The 22,616-nt window shown below is 48.0% G+C and overlaps 1 protein-coding gene across 2 annotated transcripts in view; it reads right to left on the bottom strand.

Moving 5' to 3' along the window:
• TMEM107 (transmembrane protein 107) overlaps window positions 1–16,231 on the bottom strand; it is a 111,996-nt gene extending 95,765 nt beyond the window's left edge. For both annotated transcript variants that reach the window (XM_078671301.1, XM_078671302.1), the window contains exon 1: window positions 16,076–16,231. The gene's annotated coding sequence lies outside the window, so the exon portion shown is untranslated. The remainder of the gene's footprint in view (window positions 1–16,075) is intronic.
• Between the last annotated feature and the right edge of the window lie 6,385 nt (window positions 16,232–22,616).

Here is a 22,616-nt window from a genome sequence, read left to right as displayed (position 1 = left end):
GTCGAGGTTGCTGCTTGGATGTGAGCTCAGTCAGGGGTGCCACAATAGTGCCATACCCCTTCACAAAGCGACGGTAGTAACCTGTGAGGCCCAGGAAGGCTCGGAACTCAGTTTGGGTCTTGGGGGGGCTCCCAGGCCATGATAGCCTCAATATTTGCCTGGAGGGGCTGCACCGCTCCCCTGCCCACCAAGTGGCCTAGGTACACAACCGACCCCTGCCCGATCTGACATTTACTGGCCTTGATTGTCAAGCCAGCCTGTTTCAGGGCCTGGAGAACAGCTTGTAAGTGACACAAATGGTCCTCCCAACTGCTGCTGAAGACGGCAATGTCATCCAGGTAAGCAGCGGAGAAAGCCTCCATCCCAGAGAGGACCTGGTTCACCAGCCGCTGAAATGTGGCAGGGGCGTTCTTGAGCCCAAAGGGCATTACGCAGAACTGGTAGTGGCCCTCAGGCGTGGCCCTTTCCTCCGTCTGTAAGGGAGATCTGCCAGTACCCTGAAGTAAGGTCAAAGGTACTCAAGTATTGGGCAGCTCCCAGCCGGTCGATTAGTTTATCCGCCCTAGGGATCGGATGTGCATCAGTTTTGGTCACTGAATTCAGTCCCCGGTAATCCACACAGAACCTTAGTTCTGGAGTGGTGCCCAGTGGGGCAGCTTTTGGTACCAGAACCACCGGACTGGACCAGGGGCTACTAGAAGGTTCAATTACTCCTAGCTCCAGCATCTTTGTAACTTCACTGTGGATGCTGGCCTTCACCTTGTCTGACAGCCGGTAGGTCTTAGACTTCACTGGTGGGCTGTCTCCTGTGTCCACATCATGGGTACACAAGTGGGTCCTTCCCGGGACAAGGGAGAACAGCAAGGAGTACTGCTCCAGGACCTGGCGGCAGTCCTCTCGCTGCTCAGGAGTTAGCGATGGGGAGAGAATTACTCCCTCCACCGACCCATCCTTTTCCTGAGACAAAAAGAGATGGGTGATAAGGAGTGGTAAACCGGTAGGTAACTCCACACTCCTTCCACATAGCCCGCATGTATGCTGACATGAAGTTGGTCCCCCTGTCGGTCACAACCTCCTTGGGAAACCCACTCGGGTAAAGATCCCAATCAGGGCCCTAGCCACTGCAGGTGCAGTAATGGTCCTCAGCGGAATTGCCTCGGGGTACCGTGTGGCGTGATCCACCAGAACCAGGATAAACCTGTGACCAGCTGTAGTTGGTGGATCCAATGGCCCCACAATGTCGATGCCCACCCTTTCAAAGGGGGTGCTAACGACAGGAAGTGGTTCCAGGGGAGCTTTCAGCTTCACCCCTGTTTTCCCACTGGCTTGGCAAGATACACATGTCCGACAGTATGTGTCGGATGCCACCCACATCTGAGGCCAGTAAAAGTGGGGGACAAGCTGAGCAAAGGTCTTGTTCTGTCCTAAGTGTCCTGCCAAGGGTATCTCATGAGCCAATTCTAGAAGAAAGGCTCGGTAACGTTGAGGGACAACCAAGGCCCGTGATGAACCGTGCACAGGTGCCTTAGGTTCACTGTAGAGGAGTCCATCCTCCCAGTAAATATGGTAAGTCCCAGTAACGTTCCCTGCTGCCTGGGTTTCGGCCTGACGCCTCAGTCCCTCAAGGGTAGGGCACTGCTTCTGGCCCTTACAAAACTCCTCCCTGGTAGGCCCTCCTTCCACATGCCACTCAGCAGGGATAGGTAAGTTTTCCAGGGAGACAACTTCCCCCTCCACGGACTCCTGGTCCACCACCGCAGGTGGCCTATCTGTCTCATGGGGCGTGGAAGCCAAGACAGGCTTCTCCTGTCCTCGGTTCTTTCCCTTTTTGGCAGCTGGCTGGGCCTTTGTTCCAGGCTCCAGCCCAAGCGAACTCCCCCTCCGGGTAGTCGCGTACCTTGTGCTAGCACAGGCCCAGTCAGGTGTACCCAGCATCTCAGAATGAGTCCGGTATTTCACCTCCTTCCAAGCATTGTGCTTCATATCATTCCCCAACAGACAATCGACTGGCAAGGCAGGGCTTACGGCAACTCGAAGTGAACCTGCAACCCCTTCCCACTCAAATGGAACCTCGGCCACTGGATAGTGGCCCATTCTGCAGTCAGCCATCACGGCGGGGTGGAGTACATGTGGAATCACCTGCTCTGGAGACACCAGTTGACTCCTTACCATAGTCATACTGGCTCCTGTGTCTCTCAGAGCCTCCCCTCTTTGGCCATTGATGGTGACCCATTGCCCATACTTTGTAGTATTGGAGGGCATCTGGATCTTAGGAACCATCTCCCGATCTCCCAGGGACACTAAGGTGACACCCGCCCACTCCCCCCCCTTACCTAAGGGCAACTCCTCCCCGAGCGCTACACTAGCTACTCCCGGGGCTTTTCCTCCAGTGGGAGGGGGTGGTCTCTTTGGGCACTTGACATCTCCCTTATAGTGTCCAACGCCACCACACTCAAAGCAGTGGACAACCCTTGGCTGCTGACTTTGGCCAGGATGAGGGTTTCTGGTCGGGTTAGCCTTAGGGGTGAATCCTGTTCCCTTTCCCTGGAAACTGTTTTGGGGGCCTTTTGAGAACTCCCTCTTTTTATCTCCCCCCTCTTCTGGGGGGCGCCCTGTCCGGTCCTTTGGGAATCCCCTCCAGTCCCCTTTGAGGACACCCGGGTACTAGCCCAGATGTCCGCCTCCTCAGCAAGCTTCCGGGGGCTGGTCAGCTTGCTGTCCACCAGGTGTTGTCGCAGCTCGGGAAAACATTTCTCGAGTAGGTGCTCCTTGAGAATAAGGTCATACAACCCCTCATAGTCCCTCACCTCGCTGCCTTGTACCCAACCCTCTAACGCCTTCTTTGCGTAGTCCAGGAAATCCACCCAATTCTGTGTGGCTAGTTTGTGACTACCCCTACACTTCTGCCAATACTTCTCTGGGGTCAGTCCAAACTTCTTGATCAGCGCCACTTTCATGGTGGGGTAGTGGGTCTGCTCTCCCTGCTCTAGGGCCAAAAGTGTATCCCTTCCTGCAGGAGGCATGTATTTATACAAGCCACCCCCCCAGTGTTTCTCCAGTATCCCATGGGCTGTTAAGGAGACCTCATAGGCAGCCAGCCACTTGGCGATGGCATCCCCTGCGCTGTAGCTGGTGACTACATCCTTTGGTAAATAGGGTCTGGGGTCCCTGGTTGCATCTTTGGATTCGCTGCCACCATTAGGAGCACTGGGAGTCCCGGCTTGAAGGGCCTTGAGATCTAACTCTCTGAGTTTCAACTCATGAGCCATCCTCTGCTCCTCCCTCTCCTTTTCCAACCGGGCTAACTCCCACTTCAACTGTCTTTTCTCCCTCCTGTCCGCTAGTTCGGCTTCAGTCAAACTTCTCACGGAAACACTACTGCCCTCCCTTGAGAGTGTTCTGGGACCTGTCAGTAGATTCTCCCTCTCAGGCTGGTACAACACATATATCCCGATGACCGTGTCCCGCTCCCCCTCGTCTTCCTCCTTCCCATCTGGGTGCGCTGCCACCCACGCTCTCAAGCTGATTTGGAGTTCCCCCTTTTTAGCACCACGCTTGAAGAACACTCCCATATTTTGACAAAATTCTCGGAGTTGAGCCACAGTATAGGTCTCTAATTCTTCCAGAGCAAATTCCATTTTGCCAATGAGAGTCAGGGACAGCCACTTGGAAGGAATTAATTAAGAGGGTAATTAGAAGCTACCTCCACCCACCACCAGGAGTAAATTTGGAAAAACAAAAATATAATTAGGGAGTCCGCCAGGAGAAAACTCCAGGTGTAGGTCTATGGAGTACACTACGTTACTATTGAGTGGACGCAAGCACAGTTCTCATCCCACGGCTGGCCACCAATTATCTTGGACCTGGGGTCACCAGATCACCTAGGGTAGCCTGGCACAGAGTAGGAAGGACTATCCTAAAGGCATAAATGTTAAGCTTGCGTCGCACCCTCACAGTAACTCAGCGTCCATCCATTCAAAAATGACACTACACCAGTTTAGAAAAATACGGGCTGTTTTATAAAATCTCTTCGTAGTTTTCTTTTTGTTTCTTAGCAGTGTTTCATAGAATAACTACCTTAGATTGTCAGCATATGCACATTAAGAACCAACTAACGAGTAGCATTAAGTCAGAACCCTCTAACTGAGGGTTGAATGGATGCGTGTGCTGATAGCAAAATCATTCATGGAGCACCTACAAGTAATTTGAAGTGTTCCCATCAGAGTTCCATCCTGTACCGCCCTACATCATTTGGGAATATCACCAGTAATGTACAAGGAAAGACCCAATGTACGATTTGGCACAGCGTTAGCCTAGTAGGGATTGATTACCCAATGGAAGTTATATGACAGGTCGGTATCAGGATGTAACTAGTAAGCAGTGCTAATTAGTGTAGAAAATAAAAAAAATTCAAAAGTGGTGGTTTAAAAAGGGGTAGAAGAAGGAAAATAAGTTTAATAGAAACCTTCCGCTCCCACTATCTAAAAACAGTGCAAAAGGTAGTGTCAGCACATAACTACCTAGACAGTTTACATGGTCGACATGTTTCTGCAGTTTTATATGTGCCCCGGGGTCACTTACTGCTTCGTCAGGACCTACAATGCTACTGCTTATATTGTGCAAAAACAAATAAGGGAATTCAAATGAATTAAATATCACCTTCAATTCTCCTGATGAGAAGAACGTTGGATTTCACAAGACAGCACACACATAGGAGGAAAAAGAGAACACGCCTGTTAGCAAGTATCTCTTGCGAGGGTAAGATCATACAAAATGCCTCGCTGTATAATGGTGACTCATCCATTATATTAAACACTTATCTTGTTCTATCAAGGAGTCACAAGAGAGCGCAAATACCAAACGTGAAAAACACTCACCCGCTATTAAGGAGAATGTTGCCCCACCTCACCCGGCACTAGCTCAGGTACAACGGAGCCCCGCTCTGTGTAGGCATACAATACAAACAAAGAGAAAGGATCAAAGGAAGCACTGTCTGGCTGAGACAAGCCACTCGATACTCAGTAGTTAGAGGAAGCGCCAGTGTTTTAACACACAACTCACCTATCCGTCGGTACTCCAGACGTCCATCTGGGCTGTCTGTTGGAGGTACCGACGGGGTGAGTCAGCCCGCTTTTATAAGTGTCGGTGTGCACCTTGAAAGTTAGACGCCGCGCCCTCAGCTGGATGCGTCGTGCAAAGACTTCCGGGTATAGTGAATTGTTTACCAAGAGGTCGGAACGGCGCGCTGGCGTACCTGCGTCGCGCTTAGACCCCTGGGTGTTGTAGTTCTAACGAGTCTTGTATTCACTTTCAATTAAGAACTGCTTGGTCTCAATATTTATATTGAGGAGTCCTCTCATATCATAATTGAATGGCGTCATTCTACAAAAACCGATTTTGTTGTATCACCTTTATAGAGGTATTTATAGGCAGACTGGAAAAAGGCGCCTATCTCGTCTTATACCCGACGTCTCGCTAAAGGGGTTACAAAATGTTTGTATAAATGGTATTTAGTGTCAAGCTGAAACTCAAGAGACACCTGAGGGAAGGGTGCGAGATATTGTATACGATGTCAATATATAATCGCGCCATTTAAGCACTATGTCATCTTATTGATGTAATTCATACTGGGCACTTAAACTAAAGGGACATACCAGAGAATAGTGGCACTCACGAAGGAAAGTACGAGATATTGCCTGAGATGTCAGTGTGTACTCTGGCCACTTCAGCACTATGTCATTGTGTTGGTATGATTATACTAGACACTGCAACTTGGTTACATATCACTAACGTATGGATGTAGTTTGTTACTGGTATCAGAAATGTATATCACTAGGGGCAATCCACTCATAGATGACAGAGTCTTGTTTCAGTGTAATAAGTGTGATGCATACCGCTTTAAAGTGACATCCAAGGAATATTTTCGTTAAGACCTTGTTTGTCTGTCCCCAATTTGTACACCCATCTCTGTTCACGTCGGAACAGAAAGCTTTTAATGTCAGTGATATGGGTAGGTATCAACGGTTGCTCTAAAACAGTCCAATGTAGATCGGACGGAGCATGTTTAGCTAGTAAAAAGTGGTTCGTCAGTCTAGTTGACTGTCTTGAGCACCGAATAGAGCTCTTATGTTCTGAAATGCGTGTCTTAATTTTGCGGGTCGTCATGCCCACATATCTCTTGTTGCATGGGCAACTGATTAAGTACACCAACTTGGAGCTATTACAATTTGTAAATCTCCGTTGTTCCCAGGGTCGATCAGTCCCTATGTCGATCGTTTGGGATCTGGTGGTGTTGGGACATGCTGCGCAGTTCCCGCAGGGATGGTGTCCTGTAGCCGCAGGCATGTCCCACAATGTTCCCAGTGCTCGTGGTAGTTCTCCTTTGGGGCGAGTGTGAACTAGTTTGTCCTTCAAATTCTGCCCTCTTTTTAATGCGAACAAAGGGGCTGGGATGGAATCTCCTCCAGTGTTGAGAATACTCCAGTGTTTTTTGACTATTCTCTGGATTTGGTTGGAATGTGTGGTAAACGTACTCACGCAGGTCATCCGGTCTTGACGGAGTTTGGGTGGCAAAATCTCCAACAACCCTTCGCGGTTATTATTAGAGGCTCTCTTTTTTGATCTCCGGATTAGGCATTTGGGATAATGCTTTTGCGCGAGATCATTTTCTAGGCATTCAGCATGGTGTTCGAAACGGTCTTTTCTAGAACAATTTCTTTGTATGCGCAGAAATTGCCCATAGGGCAAGTTATCCCGGAGGGACTTAGGATGACAGCTGTTGTAATCTAATAGAGAGTTTCTTGACATCGGTTTGCGGTATAGCTCTGAAGCCAACCCAGTGGGTGTGGGCGTGATCAGTATGTCGAGAAACGCCAACTTGGATCTGCTTTGTTCCATTGTGAAGCGCAGAAAGCGGTTTCTCTCATTCAGCCAATCGTGAAACATTGTGAGTTCTGCTTCACTACCTCTCCAGACCACCAAAATATCGTCGATATATCGCTTCCACAGACACACCTTGTCTGTGAAAGGATTAGCGTCGGAGAAGATATGATCTAGTTCAAATTTATGAACGTACAGATTCGCTAGCGATGGAGCAAAAATACTGCCCATGCTCGTCCCACTGACTTGGAGATAGAGCGAGTCCTCGAATTGGAATTTTTTTTTTTCGGTCATAGCTATATTCGCCAGAGTCATTATCAGCCTGACTGGGGTAATGGAGTCCAGGTCCCTCTCTGTGAGGAGTGATTCTACTACTTCTAGTGTCTCTCTTTGTGGGATTGAGGTGTACAAACTCTCCACATCAAATGATACTAGGATGTCGGTTCTGCTATCAAAGTCGATCTCTAGCAGCAATCTTAAAACATCCTTAGTATCCTTGAGGTAAGTTGGCATTTCACTCACCATGGGCTTTAAAAATACATCCACAAACGTTGATAATGGCTCTAAAAGAGAGCCAATCCCTGAGATGATAGGGCGACCCGGAGGCGGGCGTTGTGGTTTATGTATTTTGGGTAAGTGATAGAAGTAGGGAATTATAGGGTTTGCAGTGCATAGGAACTGCCCTTCTTTTGCTGTAATCCAGCCCTCGCTGAGGGCTTCCTCCACGATCTGAGCTATTTGTCTAGTCAGTCTTCCTGTGGGGTCTGAAGTTAGCTTTTGGTATGCCCCAGTATCATCCAATTGACGAAGACACTCTAGCCTGTAGGCATCAGAGTCGAGTAATACAGTGGCCCCACCCTTATCGGCCGGTTTAATAACCAGAGATGGGGTGTTGGCTAAGTTCGTAATTGCATCTTGTTCTCTACGTGAGAGATTCTGGAAAGGTCTGTGTTCTTTCCGAAAAAGTTCTTTCAAGTCTTGGTCTACCGCTTCTTCGAAAGTGATGACTTTTGCTGGCAACCCCATTGTAGTGGGATTGAACGTTGAAGGTTTCTTCAAGCCGGTGTTATCACCTCTGGTGGAGGTTTGGCTTGGAACCTGTTGTTTAGACGCAAATAGGTAATGCAGTCTTATTTTACGATAAAACTTGCCCATTTCAATTTGGGTGATGAAGGGGTCACTTCTGTTAGTGGAGACAAAGCCTAAACCTTTGTTCAGAACTTTCTCTTCCATCTCAGTGAGTTGGTGCGAGCTAAGATTTATCACAATGTTGGACCGCTCGACGTCCCTGCTTGGTCCTGCCCGACTACTTTCCCGCTCCTCAGTCCCATTGCCTGGGGGGGTAAATTCCAGCGCACTTGGCCCTGTTGCACCGTCCGTTGGCGTCCTCGCGCCCTCCGGCCAGACCCTAAAAAAGGCTGCTGACCATAAGTTTGGAAGGATTGTTGTGGATCATACAATCCCATCATCGGAGGATATGCAGGAGGTCCCCATGGTGAGGGTTGCCACCAGGGTGGCGGTGGTCCAAATTGTTGTCCATAGCCTCTCCAGTTCCTCCTGTGGTTACCTCTCCCTCTCTGTTTCATCGAGGGGTCTCCTTGTTTGGACGTGTCTGAGTCGCTCGAGCTGTTATCCGAGCCAGAGGAGCCATAATTCGAACTTGCTTTTTGGTTGTTTTTATTAAATGTTGGGGGAGAGTAGTCATCACTTGTATACGGGTAGATCTTGGTGGTACTGAAATTCGCTAGATCTTTTTTGAATTTCTCTAATTTCGTGATCAAAATAGAGTCACGAAAATCCTTGCTAGTCTTATTCCCTTCTTCTTGTTTTTTCGAGAAAACTTTGCTCGAGGACAACGTGGCTCTGATTTGCCCTTCCAAGGTCTGGATCTCTACCAGAATATTATCCGCTGTTTTCTTGGCTGTCTTGATAATCAAGACTAGCCAGTCGCGTGTGCATCTCCACGCTATGAGATACCAGTCCCTTAAGAAGTCCTTATCGTCCAAAAATAGACGTGGTGCATTATTGACTATGAGCCCACTCGGTGGGCAGTTGCCCCGCAAATATTCTGCCATTATGGTGCCGTGCACACATACCCTAGCTTGGTTCTTCTTAAGCACGAGAACTTTGGTCCATCCCTCATCAGTATTGGCTTGTGCTGCCGGAACAAGATCTATCATGCTGGGATTATCTAATAAAATGCTTTGTATCTCATCTTCATCATAGGCTAGACCTAGATTCATAGCCATTATTGCAGAAGATCGCGGTGTCTAATAGCCTGATATCTCAGTCAAACAAGTGCCTCAACTTCAACTAAATCTATCTGCGTGTATGTGAGAGTAGTGAGTGGTCATGAACTAGCATGTACACACAATCTAAGAGAAAAGAAAAGAAAAACTGACCCGCAGCCCAGCGGCTGCTCAAACAACAATATTAACTCGGGGGGGGGGGGGGTCAGAGGGAAAGTTTAACGACCACAATGCTACGACCCTCAAGACTACTAAGAACCAACTAACGAGTAGCATTAAGTCAGAACCCTCTAACTGAGGGTTGAATGGATGCGTGTGCTGATAGCAAAATCATTCATGGAGCACCTACAAGTAATTTGAAGTGTTCCCATCAGAGTTCCATCCTGTACCGCCCTACATCATTTGGGAATATCACCAGTAATGTACAAGGAAAGACCCAATGTACGATTTGGCACAGCGTTAGCCTAGTAGGGATTGATTACCCAATGGAAGTTATATGACAGGTCGGTATCAGGATGTAACTAGTAAGCAGTGCTAATTAGTGTAGAAAATAAAAAAATTTCAAAAGTGGTGGTTTAAAAAGGGGTAGAAGAAGGAAAATAAGTTTAATAGAAACCTTCCGCTCCCACTATCTAAAAACAATGCAAAAGGTAGTGTCAGCACATAACTACCTAGACAGTTTACATGGTCATGGTCGACATGTTTCTGCAGTTTTATATGTGCCCCGGGGTCACTTACTGCTTCGTCAGGACCTACAATGCTACTGCTTATATTGTGCAAAAACAAATAAGGGAATTCAAATGAATTAAATATCACCTTCAATTCTCCTGATGAGAAGAACGTTGGATTTCACAAGACAGCACACACATAGGAGGAAAAAGAGAACACGCCTGTTAGCAAGTATCTCTTGCGAGGGTAAGATCATACAAAATGCCTCGCTGTATAATGGTGACTCATCCATTATATTAAACACTTATCTTGTTCTATCAAGGAGTCACAAGAGAGCGCAAATACCAAACGTGAAAAACACTCACCCGCTATTAAGGAGAATGTTGCCCCACCTCACCCGGCACTAGCTCAGGTACAACGGAGCCCCGCTCTGTGTAGGCATACAATACAAACAAAGAGAAAGGATCAAAGGAAGCACTGTCTGGCTGAGACAAGCCACTCGATACTCAGTAGTTAGAGGAAGCGCCAGTGTTTTAACACACAACTCACCTATCCGTCGGTACTCCAGACGTCCATCTGGGCTGTCTGTTGGAGGTACCGACGGGGTGAGTCAGCCCGCTTTTATAAGTGTCGGTGTGCACCTTGAAAGTTAGACGCCGCGCCCTCAGCTGGATGCGTCGTGCAAAGACTTCCGGGTATAGTGAATTGTTTACCAAGAGGTCGGACCCTGTCGGTCACCCCGTCGGTACCTCCCACAGACAGCCCAGATGGACGTCTGGAGTACCGACGGATAGGTGAGTTGTGTGTTAAAAAACTGGCGCTTCCTCTAACTACGGAGTATCGAGTGGCTTGTCTCAGCCAGACAGTGCTTCCTTTGATCCTTTCTCTTTGTTTGTATTGTATGCCTACACAGAGCGGGGCTCCGTTGTACCTGAGCTAGTGCCGGGTGAGGTGGGGCAACATTCTCCTTAATAGCGGGTGAGTGTTTTTCACGTTTGGTATTTGCGCTCTCTTGTGACTCCTTGATAGAACAAGATAAGTGTTTAATATAATGGATGAGTCACCATTATACAGCGAGGCATTTTGTATGATCTTACCCTCGCAAGAGATACTTGCTAACAGGCGTGTTCTCTTTTTCCTCCTATGTGTGTGCTGTCTTGTGAAATCCAACGTTCTTCTCATCAGGAGAATTGAAGGTGATATTTAATTCATTTGAATTCCCTTATTTGTTTTTGCACAATATAAGCAGTAGCATTGTAGGTCCTGACGAAGCAGTAAGTGACCCCGGGGCACATATAAAACTGCAGAAACATGTCGACCATGACCATGTAAACTGTCTAGGTAGTTATGTGCTGACACTACCTTTTGCACTGTTTTTAGATAGTGGGAGCGGAAGGTTTCTATTAAACTTATTTTCCTTCTTCTACCCCTTTTTAAACCACCACTTTTGAAATTTTTTTATTTTCTACACTAATTAGCACTGCTTACTAGTTACATCCTGATACCGACCTGTCATATAACTTCCATTGGGGAATCAATCCCTACTAGGCTAACGCTGTGCCAAATCGTACATTGGGTCTTTCCTTGTACATTACTGGTGATATTCCCAAATGATGTAGGGCGGTACAGGATGGAACTCTGATGGGAACACTTCAAATTACTTGTAGGTGCTCCATGAATGATTTTGCTATCAGCACACGCATCCATTCAACCCTCAGTTAGAGGGTTCTGACTTAATGCTACTCGTTAGTTGGTTCTTAGTAGTCTTGAGGGTCGTAGCATTGTGGTCGTTAAACTTTCCCTCTGACCCCCCCCCCCCCCGAGTTAATATTAGCATATGCACATTGACATTTTAGCATTAATTTAAGCAATGAGTAATTCACAACTTTAGTTGAGGTATTTAGCAAACATAAAGGTTCCTTGCAGTCAAATACGTCTGTCTTTTCCCAAGAGGGTTCACAGTTATTGTTGGAAGTAAGAATACAGATTTCCAGTAACCATTCAACAATTAGACTACTAGTACTGGGGTTCACAGAGGGGGATCTGAACTGAAACAAGCAAGATATTTTGTCAGTTCAACCAGCCAAATAGTTGGATTTATACCCCCAATGATTCAACAGATTGTTCCAGTGACATTCCTAGGCTTTTAAACAACTCTGAGGAAAAGAATCCCTCCCCGCCCAGTGTTTTCCTATCCCTAGCACAGCCCGGTTATCTTGGCGAGAAATCAGCTTCCTTCAGGACTCGCTTCAAAACAGATAACCTCACTATACTGAGTTAGTACAGAGAACCCTAAGTTGCGCTTTTCTGCTGTAATGTTAGCAGCGCAGGGTAACAAGCGGAGATTGTCCCAAGCCTTGCTGTATATATCAGGCCACCGGTTACTGTCAGATAGATTACTTTTGCTGGAAGGCCGAGAAATTCTGTCTCACTCCTCCCGCTACCCCTCTTGAGGCAGACACGAGGCCCACTTAGCCCCTGGGCCCCGCACTTCTCTCCACAATCTTACCGGGTTCTGAAAAGATCGTGCCGGTCAGCTCACTCGCTAGCGCGACCTTCACTAAACACGTCGCAGCTGTTTTTCGAGGATTCCCGGCCCCAGCACTGCAGGTTCCTCGCAGCGTACCAGGCCGGAGTTTCCTCAACTCTCCCCTGACGCTTCCCACAGCTCCGTCGGAAGAGAGGGAGGGTACTTTTGCGGGACAGCCTCTTCTGAACCCCGCCCCCTTCCCTCGGCACTCTCGCGTCAGCTCCTGCTGGCTTCCGCGGCTCAGCCTCCACTATCGTGCCGCTCTGCTGATGACCTCCGGGCCCTCCCCGCGGAATCTCCTCAGCGGGGGCCCGTAAGTGGCGGAAATCTGGAAGCAGGTACTTTCAGCCGCGTTCGGGCAGGACTCGCTTCGCGGACTTTTGGTCTCAGGAAGCGCTTGGGTACAGTAACGGAGACAGTTTCCTTTCCCCCTCTTCCTTGCTCTATGAAGGTATTTCTGGTTGGGTCACGAGAGAGAGGGAACCCCCAGTCAGTCTCTTCTCCCGATGGGATTCCCCAGCTAGCTTCTCACAGTTCTCCACCAGCGCTCTGGGGTAATTCCTCTCAGGCACAGTCAGGTTCGGAAAACTAGTGACAATGGAACCAAGGCAGGGCTTAGTCAATAGGTGGGGGGCACGTCAACAAGCAGCGCAGCCGGCCCAAAAGACGATCTATTCACTACCAGTGCGCCTTCCTCCCCACGCTAACGCTTCACTCCTCACCAAGTCCTTCTCAAGCTCTCTGGTCACTACAAAATGGCCGCCCTCACACTGGCCTTTATATAGGCAGGCCTCAGGCTACTAGAACCAGCTGGAAGGTTCTAGAGTGTCCTTATTCTATCCTATGGGTCCCTTCCCTGAGGTAACAGTTATGGCAGTTACTGGCCACCATTTTGTGTAGCTAAACTTGCCCTAGAAAAGGAGGGATTTCTAGGCCTATGAGGAACTATAGGGTCAAGGAGTACCTAACCCCCAGGACAACACCTAAAAATTCTAGTGGACATAAAAAAAAACAAAGGTTAGGAGGCAGAAAGGGGACAAAAATGAATAAATAAGTAGGAGGGACCACCCAAAGGGCTGACAGGTCTAACAGTGGGGCATTCATTTCGGTTTCTCAACGTTTCCTATGAAAGTAATAGGAAACATGGTTAGACCCACTCCTAGGGATTACTGGGAGCCTTTTTGCTGTTTGATGTTCTGTAGCTGTTGGGTGCTTTCTGAGTGGCGGCAGCTAACGCAGTGGGTGGGCATTGTACATGTGTATTAATGTATTTATTGAATGAATCAGACTGTATTTGTTTTGTATGTGGACGTTGTATGCTACTAATCCCCAATTATGTTGTTTTCCTTTTGTCTTAAATGAGACAATGCGGAAGCACCTTCCCTGAATAACAGCTAGGGACGAAAATCCATCCTGGCACCTTCCTGAGCTAGCTACTTCTCGGCTTACAGAATGCTTCCCTTGTTTTCCATTTTTCACCGGCGGTTTACCATCCATAACTGTTCTACACTCAGCATGGAGGGTTAACCAGTCAGTGAGAGGAAGGACTATCTACATTCCCATGTTACCTGGTCTTCAAGTGAGAGGGACCTACGACATCTTCAACCGTAGGACTTACATGCCCAAGAAAGAGGATATTGATTTACACTTTTTTAATTGATTGGTCAAGGATTGACCTGTGCCTCTTGGACACCTATTGTTGAGCTCCTTCTGAAGTGAGGTCAATGGTGCTGTTTGCCTTCATTTTTTTTTTTAACTCTTCGCAACAGGGAAATTAAGGCAGACTAAATTCAAGTCCCAGTCGCATTTCAACACACACAATATATACTGGGCATTCGCTAGTGCCCACCTGAAAGTGTAATATGGGGGCGTGGGTGGAGGAAGTCTTAGTGAGTGCAAAACAGGCTTGTGTGGAAACAATATTCATATAATTCATTATAGTCCCAGGTTCCAAGTAACCACTCTATTATTGCAACCCAGTTCTAGCTATAGAGCTTGGAATCAATTGATGCAGCAATGGGCGTAATTGGAGCGGTAAGAGAAGACACCAGAGTGCCTCAACAGTCTGGGTGGGCAGATCCAGGAGGTCTGGGACAAACATAGAAAATCAAAGCAAGAGGTGTTTTAAGCTCGAGAGGCAATGGAGCAGCAAGTGGACTGACTGCTTAGAGCGTACGTCTCTCGGCGAAATGATGCTTGCAACCTGAGGTGATTGGGAGGTGGTGTAAACAAGAAAAATCGTGAAGCATTTAAAGCCAACAAAGGCTCTGGAACAACAAATGTGGAAGAAGCAGCATCAACATCATAAATCCGTGTATCGCCGATCCTCAGATAGGCAAGCATGAACAATCAAAAACACTTTTAAATTAATTATAACAGTAAAAGGGCTACTTATCATGGCTGCTCTGAGCAGCAAGAAAGAGGTGTGCTTTAGTTGTCAAGATGGTTTATGTTATAACAGACTGTTATTAGTGGTTGAGCTACTACCGTGGGGGTTGTAGTTTTTCCCCCCTCTAAGGATTATGAGTTTTGAAGTTATTTTGTGTTTAATATTCAAAATATGTCCACTAATTACATAAAGCAAGAAGGAGAATGCATAATCTGGTTAGCAAGTGCTTTATAAATGAAAACCTTTTTCCCTCCTCCCTAGGCTATCCTTCTTAATCCAAAGAACTAAGTAACATATCCACCACTCAAATTACTTTCATATGTTCACAATACTAAATCACCACTAATCCTTTATGGGTTCCAGAGTATCGTGCTACTCGCCGAAAAAGCACTTCAACATTGTATCAGTGGTAGCTATATAAATGCAAATATTTTTCCCTCTTATCTCCCTCCACTATTCTTCTCAATCCAAAAAACGGACTCACATATCTACCACTCAAATTACTTTAATATTTCACTATTCAAATTATCCACTAATCCTTTATGCCGACAAAGTGCTTCGCGCCTCCTGGGGGTAGCAAGCGCTATATAAATGCAATTACAATACAATAATCTGAAGCCTCCTGTCCTGCCATAGACTAATACACGGCTAGCTGCAAAACTGGCTGATGCATGGCAGCTTGTAAAAGCACCTACACAGCATTGCCCGAGAACATCTATGACTGACCAAATCAAACTTTAGACGCACTAATATCGAAATTATTACAGGAACACCAGTTTATAAACAAGGAGAATCCTAGGCTGCGCAGTTCGACTCTTGATTGGTATGGTCTAGGAAACAGAAACTACAGAGACGCTTGCGTGGTAACCACGACAACGGTACATAGTTAACGATTTCGCGGTCTTCCTGGCCCAAGTATAGCAGTCCCAATAAAATACTTAATTCTAAATACTATGGTGGACATAAATTGCTTTAAATGACATTCTAATGAAGTATAATAATGGATTCCTAAGCAATAAACAACCACGGATTAATTAAGGGGTAAGCAATAAGTGACCCTCGATGTAACGGTGGGGGGGGGGGGGGGGGCAATGAACCAATCCTGGAACAATATGATAACTCAACCCCTCGAAACACTAACATGTGTCCCCTTTGGATATCAAAGGCACATGTAAAATATCTCACCAGGTGGAAAAAGGGCACCCTTATAGAATACAACCACATAAGAGTACCCCTTTACAATAACTGATTCGTTTGCAATTTGATCTTAACTGCAGTTAGACCGAGAAGTGCAAAATATTATCATAACAAAATGAATGTATTAACGTGTCTAACGGGCGAAACCGAGCAGCTACTTACGTGAACAGTCTATAAATTCACTCCACCATCTTTTGTCCGTTGTTAATTTTATTTCTTTCTCATGTTAAACAGGTGATCCATGACAACCAATCCCATGACCAAACATATTTCATGAGTCATCTGGGAGCATGCGGGCCTCGTAATTTATAAGGCGGCCTAAGATAGGAGCATGACGTCACCTCAACCAACCCTACTCTGTTGTATAGAACTCCGAGGTGTTCATTGGCTGATAAGTGGCACGTGCTCATGCTGTGTGTAACCACTGCGTGCGTGTCAGTTGGTGGTCTCTAGACCCTATCAGACATTTAAGGAGCCGGTTGTCGTTTTTCTCCGGATTCAGTTGACATGCCATGGTAATGAAATTTGAGTTGGAAGGTGACATCACGTCTCGGTCCTACCCTGCCGATATACAGTTAGACGATTCTGGATGGGAGGGACTGAAGGTTAAAAGGGGAGCGGTGTGCGCCGCAGTTGCGAGTGGGACGAGATTGAATGATGCTCAGGTTCCCGGTCACGCAGAGAAAACTCGATGAAAACTCTTTAAACAAGCATTGGAAATGCAATAGGTCTCGCTTTTGTTGGAGTTGGAGTTATTGGCATTGCAAATGGCAATGTTTTGTGCTTATGCAATAGGTCTTGTATTTGTTGGAGCTATTGGCATTGTAAATGGTAATGCTTTTTACTATTAGAGTCTTTCGATGCAGCGCTGTACTGGTGCTGGCTCAGTACCTCGCCAGCTATGAGTCCACGCGTGTCAAGTCTGGCTCAGCTGTTCATTCCCGCAGGCACATCTTATGACAGTGCCAGGAAGTGACACAGAAACCGTAGTACCAACATGGCGACACTCCCCACCCCCAAGCACCTAGCATGCATGCAAATAAATACACACCACACAATTTTGTTATGGGGAAAAACTGCTGCAGGTTTATTACATACAACGTTATGTAATCTGGTGGGTTATATTACGGGTGATCCAAGGGCAGGCAGCATTCTCACCACCTGCCCGCCTGATGAGCCAAGCAGCACTGAGGCGAACCCCATCTGTGCTGCCCCTTCTGGTGATCCTCCTTCGAGATCACGTGACACTTATACCCATGCCCCTTTCAGGGCGGAGCGTAGCAAGGCAAGCCCCCGGTTGTTCAGGCCCACAACCGCCCGAAGGATAACGGGGCGCCGACACGGTTTCCAGGAACCTCCCATGAGGCTCCTGGGCTCTGGCACCCCTAAGTGCCATGCAGAGGTACCCTTCTGTACCCATTTGCTTCCAGATCGCCCTGTAACTCCGCCACAGCTCTGGCGGCGGCCACCGTCGTCGACAGGGCCCCCCCACCAAAACAGCTCCTTCTCCCCTGCAACTTCTCATATACAGGCCCCCTGCCAGACTTGGGCCGGAGACCCAACCTATAACCCAGTGACCCTTGACGCTGGACCGCCAGAGTCTCCAGACGGAGGCCTTTATTGCAAGTGAACTAGTGCCAAGAACTGATTCCCACGTGGGAACGTTCCATCGCTTTACATGACTCTGCCCCGAGCCCGTAGGGCGGGGAGTATAGGCACTATAGTTCAATGGCCCCCTGACTTTGCTGGTCGCAACAGGCTTCACCGGGTGTCTAGCACACCTGTGCCCCACCTCTCAAGGGGCAGCAACCCACTTGTTAGCTGACCACTCCCACACCCGCCTTCCCCCTTAGGCTGTTAGGGTGAAAAGGACTATCTTTAGCATATGCAGTCATACTGCTCTCTAAATCCTGCCGCCCATGGTTGTCCAAAGTATGTGACAAAGAGCAGGGATCGCCAGTACAGCTCCCTCAATGGTGAATCCCCTTGGGCATACTGACCCATATAATGTCTGGATTATACCGTGCTCCCTGCCGGTCGTGTGGTGCCTACTAATAAGGACTAACCAAGTCCTGCAAACACCCTCCCTAGCATATACACGAAAAAGGAGTAGGGGAGGCTTCCCCCGTCCACCCTGTGCAGTCCCAGGGGTGGGCTAAACCTGCACTGCTGGTGTAACTTCTGTAGCACGCAGAACGTGCCACCTGCTCTATAACATAGTCTTACGTGCTTGACACCTTGTAATTCCCGTTTCTTGGGACGGCAGCACAGGATGGCCTTGGCCAGTCCGCTTGGTGTGCCACGAAAAACCACCCTGGTCATGAGGACCTTAAAAGCACCCAATTCCCACCTGGGTGTACCTCAAACCTGGGATGACTTCTCACAGCTGTAGGCCCCTTGCTCAATCAAGACCCACAGGAATGAACTAGGCGTATGAGACAATGAACCAGGCTGCCCTCCAGCACTTGCCCCGCCTCCTTTGTTCCTTATGGGAATGTCGCCCGCTCAGCTCCCTCTGTGGAAGACCCCTAGGTCTGGGTAAGAGTGGTCTGCTTAATTCAGGCACTCTGTTCATCACCACCCCCTTTTCTGAATCATTTTGTCCACCATAAGCGTGGAAGGGTATACTCAGATGTGAGTCCCTTGCTCATTGCACCATCAGGATTCAAGCAAGCCGGGCCGAAGACGCCTGAAATGGCAGAAACCGGTCCCCGGAAGCTTGTTTCCTTCCCAGTACAAGAATTGGCTTGGTAGTTTGGTTTGCCCTGTTCCCATCATGCACTGGGACAGGAACAGACTAATTTGCATATAGCCAAGTTCTGAGCTGGGATGGTGCAGTGAGCTAAAAAACGGTGATGGATCAAGCCCTGATCTTTGGACTGGGTAAGAGTGGTCTGCTTAATTCAGGCACTCTGTTCATCACCACCCCCTTTTCTGAATCATTTTGTCCACCATAAGCGTGGAAGGGTATACTCAGATGTGAGTCCCTTGCTCATTGCACCATCAGGATTCAAGCAAGCCGGGCCGAAGACGCCTGAAATGGCAGAAACCGGTCCCCGGAAGCTTGTTTCCTTCCCAGTACAAGAATTGGCTTGGTAGTTTGGTTTGCCCTGTTCCCATCATGCACTGGGACAGGAACAGACTAATTTGCATATAGCCAAGTTCTGAGCTGGGATGGTGCAGTGAGCTAAAAAACGGTGATGGATCAAGCCCTGATCTTTGGACTGGGTAAGAGTGGTCTGCTTAATTCAGGCACTCTGTTCATCACCACCCCCTTTTCTGAATCATTTTGTCCACCATAAGCGTGGAAGGGTATACTCAGATGTGAGTCCCTTGCTCATTGCACCATCAGGATTCAAGCAAGCCGGGCCGAAGACGCCTGAAATGGCAGAAACCGGTCCCCGGAAGCTTGTTTCCTTCCCAGTACAAGAATTGGCTTGGTAGTTTGGTTTGCCCTGTTCCCATCATGCACTGGGACAGGAACAGACTAATTTGCATATAGCCAAGTTCTGAGCTGGGATGGTGCAGTGAGCTAAAAAACGGTGATGGATCAAGCCCTGATCTTTGGACTGGGTAAGAGTGGTCTGCTTAATTCAGGCACTCTGTTCATCACCACCCCCTTTTCTGAATCATTTTGTCCACCATAAGCGTGGAAGGGTATACTCAGATGTGAGTCCCTTGCTCATTGCACCATCAGGATTCAAGCAAGCCGGGCCGAAGACGCCTGAAATGGCAGAAACCGGTCCCCGGAAGCTTGTTTCCTTCCCAGTACAAGAATTGGCTTGGTAGTTTGGTTTGCCCTGTTCCCATCATGCACTGGGACAGGAACAGACTAATTTGCATATAGCCAAGTTCTGAGCTGGGATGGTGCAGTGAGCTAAAAAACGGTGATGGATCAAGCCCTGATCTTTGGACTGGGTAAGAGTGGTCTGCTTAATTCAGGCACTCTGTTCATCACCACCCCCTTTTCTGAATCATTTTGTCCACCATAAGCGTGGAAGGGTATACTCAGATGTGAGTCCCTTGCTCATTGCACCATCAGGATTCAAGCAAGCCGGGCCGAAGACGCCTGAAATGGCAGAAACCGGTCCCCGGAAGCTTGTTTCCTTCCCAGTACAAGAATTGGCTTGGTAGTTTGGTTTGCCCTGTTCCCATCATGCACTGGGACAGGAACAGACTAATTTGCATATAGCCAAGTTCTGAGCTGGGATGGTGCAGTGAGCTAAAAAACGGTGATGGATCAAGCCCTGATCTTTGGACTGGGTAAGAGTGGTCTGCTTAATTCAGGCACTCTGTTCATCACCACCCCCTTTTCTGAATCATTTTGTCCACCATAAGCGTGGAAGGGTATACTCAGATGTGAGTCCCTTGCTCATTGCACCATCAGGATTCAAGCAAGCCGGGCCGAAGACGCCTGAAATGGCAGAAACCGGTCCCCGGAAGCTTGTTTCCTTCCCAGTACAAGAATTGGCTTGGTAGTTTGGTTTGCCCTGTTCCCATCATGCACTGGGACAGGAACAGACTAATTTGCATATAGCCAAGTTCTGAGCTGGGATGGTGCAGTGAGCTAAAAAACGGTGATGGATCAAGCCCTGATCTTTGGACTGGGTAAGAGTGGTCTGCTTAATTCAGGCACTCTGTTCATCACCACCCCCTTTTCTGAATCATTTTGTCCACCATAAGCGTGGAAGGGTATACTCAGATGTGAGTCCCTTGCTCATTGCACCATCAGGATTTAAGCAAGCCGGGCCGAAGACGCCTGAAATGGCAGAAACCGGTCCCCGGAAGCTTGTTTCCTTCCCAGTACAAGAATTGGCTTGGTAGTTTGGTTTGCCCTGTTCCCATCATGCACTGGGACAGGAACAGACTAATTTGCATATAGCCAAGTTCTGAGCTGGGATGGTGCAGTGAGCTAAAAAACGGTGATGGATCAAGCCCTGATCTTTGGACTGGGTAAGAGTGGTCTGCTTAATTCAGGCACTCTGTTCATCACCACCCCCTTTTCTGAATCATTTTGTCCACCATAAGCGTGGAAGGGTATACTCAGATGTGAGTCCCTTGCTCATTGCACCATCAGGATTCAAGCAAGCCGGGCCGAAGACGCCTGAAATGGCAGAAACCGGTCCCCGGAAGCTTGTTTCCTTCCCAGTACAAGAATTGGCTTGGTAGTTTGGTTTGCCCTGTTCCCATCATGCACTGGGACAGGAACAGACTAATTTGCATATAGCCAAGTTCTGAGCTGGGATGGTGCAGTGAGCTAAAAAACGGTGATGGATCAAGCCCTGATCTTTGGACTGGGTAAGAGTGGTCTGCTTAATTCAGGCACTCTGTTCATCACCACCCCCTTTTCTGAATCATTTTGTCCACCATAAGCGTGGAAGGGTATACTCAGATGTGAGTCCCTTGCTCATTGCACCATCAGGATTCAAGCAAGCCGGGCCGAAGACGCCTGAAATGGCAGAAACCGGTCCCCGGAAGCTTGTTTCCTTCCCAGTACAAGAATTGGCTTGGTAGTTTGGTTTGCCCTGTTCCCATCATGCACTGGGACAGGAACAGACTAATTTGCATATAGCCAAGTTCTGAGCTGGGATGGTGCAGTGAGCTAAAAAACGGTGATGGATCAAGCCCTGATCTTTGGACTGGGTAAGAGTGGTCTGCTTAATTCAGGCACTCTGTTCATCACCACCCCCTTTTCTGAATCATTTTGTCCACCATAAGCGTGGAAGGGTATACTCAGATGTGAGTCCCTTGCTCATTGCACCATCAGGATTCAAGCAAGCCGGGCCGAAGACGCCTGAAATGGCAGAAACCGGTCCCCGGAAGCTTGTTTCCTTCCCAGTACAAGAATTGGCTTGGTAGTTTGGTTTGCCCTGTTCCCATCATGCACTGGGACAGGAACAGACTAATTTGCATATAGCCAAGTTCTGAGCTGGGATGGTGCAGTGAGCTAAAAAACGGTGATGGATCAAGCCCTGATCTTTGGACTGGGTAAGAGTGGTCTGCTTAATTCAGGCACTCTGTTCATCACCACCCCCTTTTCTGAATCATTTTGTCCACCATAAGCGTGGAAGGGTATACTCAGATGTGAGTCCCTTGCTCATTGCACCATCAGGATTCAAGCAAGCCGGGCCGAAGACGCCTGAAATGGCAGAAACCGGTCCCCGGAAGCTTGTTTCCTTCCCAGTACAAGAATTGGCTTGGTAGTTTGGTTTGCCCTGTTCCCATCATGCACTGGGACAGGAACAGACTAATTTGCATATAGCCAAGTTCTGAGCTGGGATGGTGCAGTGAGCTAAAAAACGGTGATGGATCAAGCCCTGATCTTTGGACTGGGTAAGAGTGGTCTGCTTAATTCAGGCACTCTGTTCATCACCACCCCCTTTTCTGAATCATTTTGTCCACCATAAGCGTGGAAGGGTATACTCAGATGTGAGTCCCTTGCTCATTGCACCATCAGGATTCAAGCAAGCCGGGCCGAAGACGCCTGAAATGGCAGAAACCGGTCCCCGGAAGCTTGTTTCCTTCCCAGTACAAGAATTGGCTTGGTAGTTTGGTTTGCCCTGTTCCCATCATGCACTGGGACAGGAACAGACTAATTTGCATATAGCCAAGTTCTGAGCTGGGATGGTGCAGTGAGCTAAAAAACGGTGATGGATCAAGCCCTGATCTTTGGACTGGGTAAGAGTGGTCTGCTTAATTCAGG

This window comes from Lissotriton helveticus, chromosome 12, assembly GCF_964261635.1.
Source record: "Lissotriton helveticus chromosome 12, aLisHel1.1, whole genome shotgun sequence".
Classification (NCBI taxonomy): Eukaryota; Metazoa; Chordata; class Amphibia; order Caudata; family Salamandridae; genus Lissotriton; species Lissotriton helveticus.
Note: the sequence above shows the minus strand (reverse complement) of the source record. Positions and strands in the feature narration are given on the sequence as shown.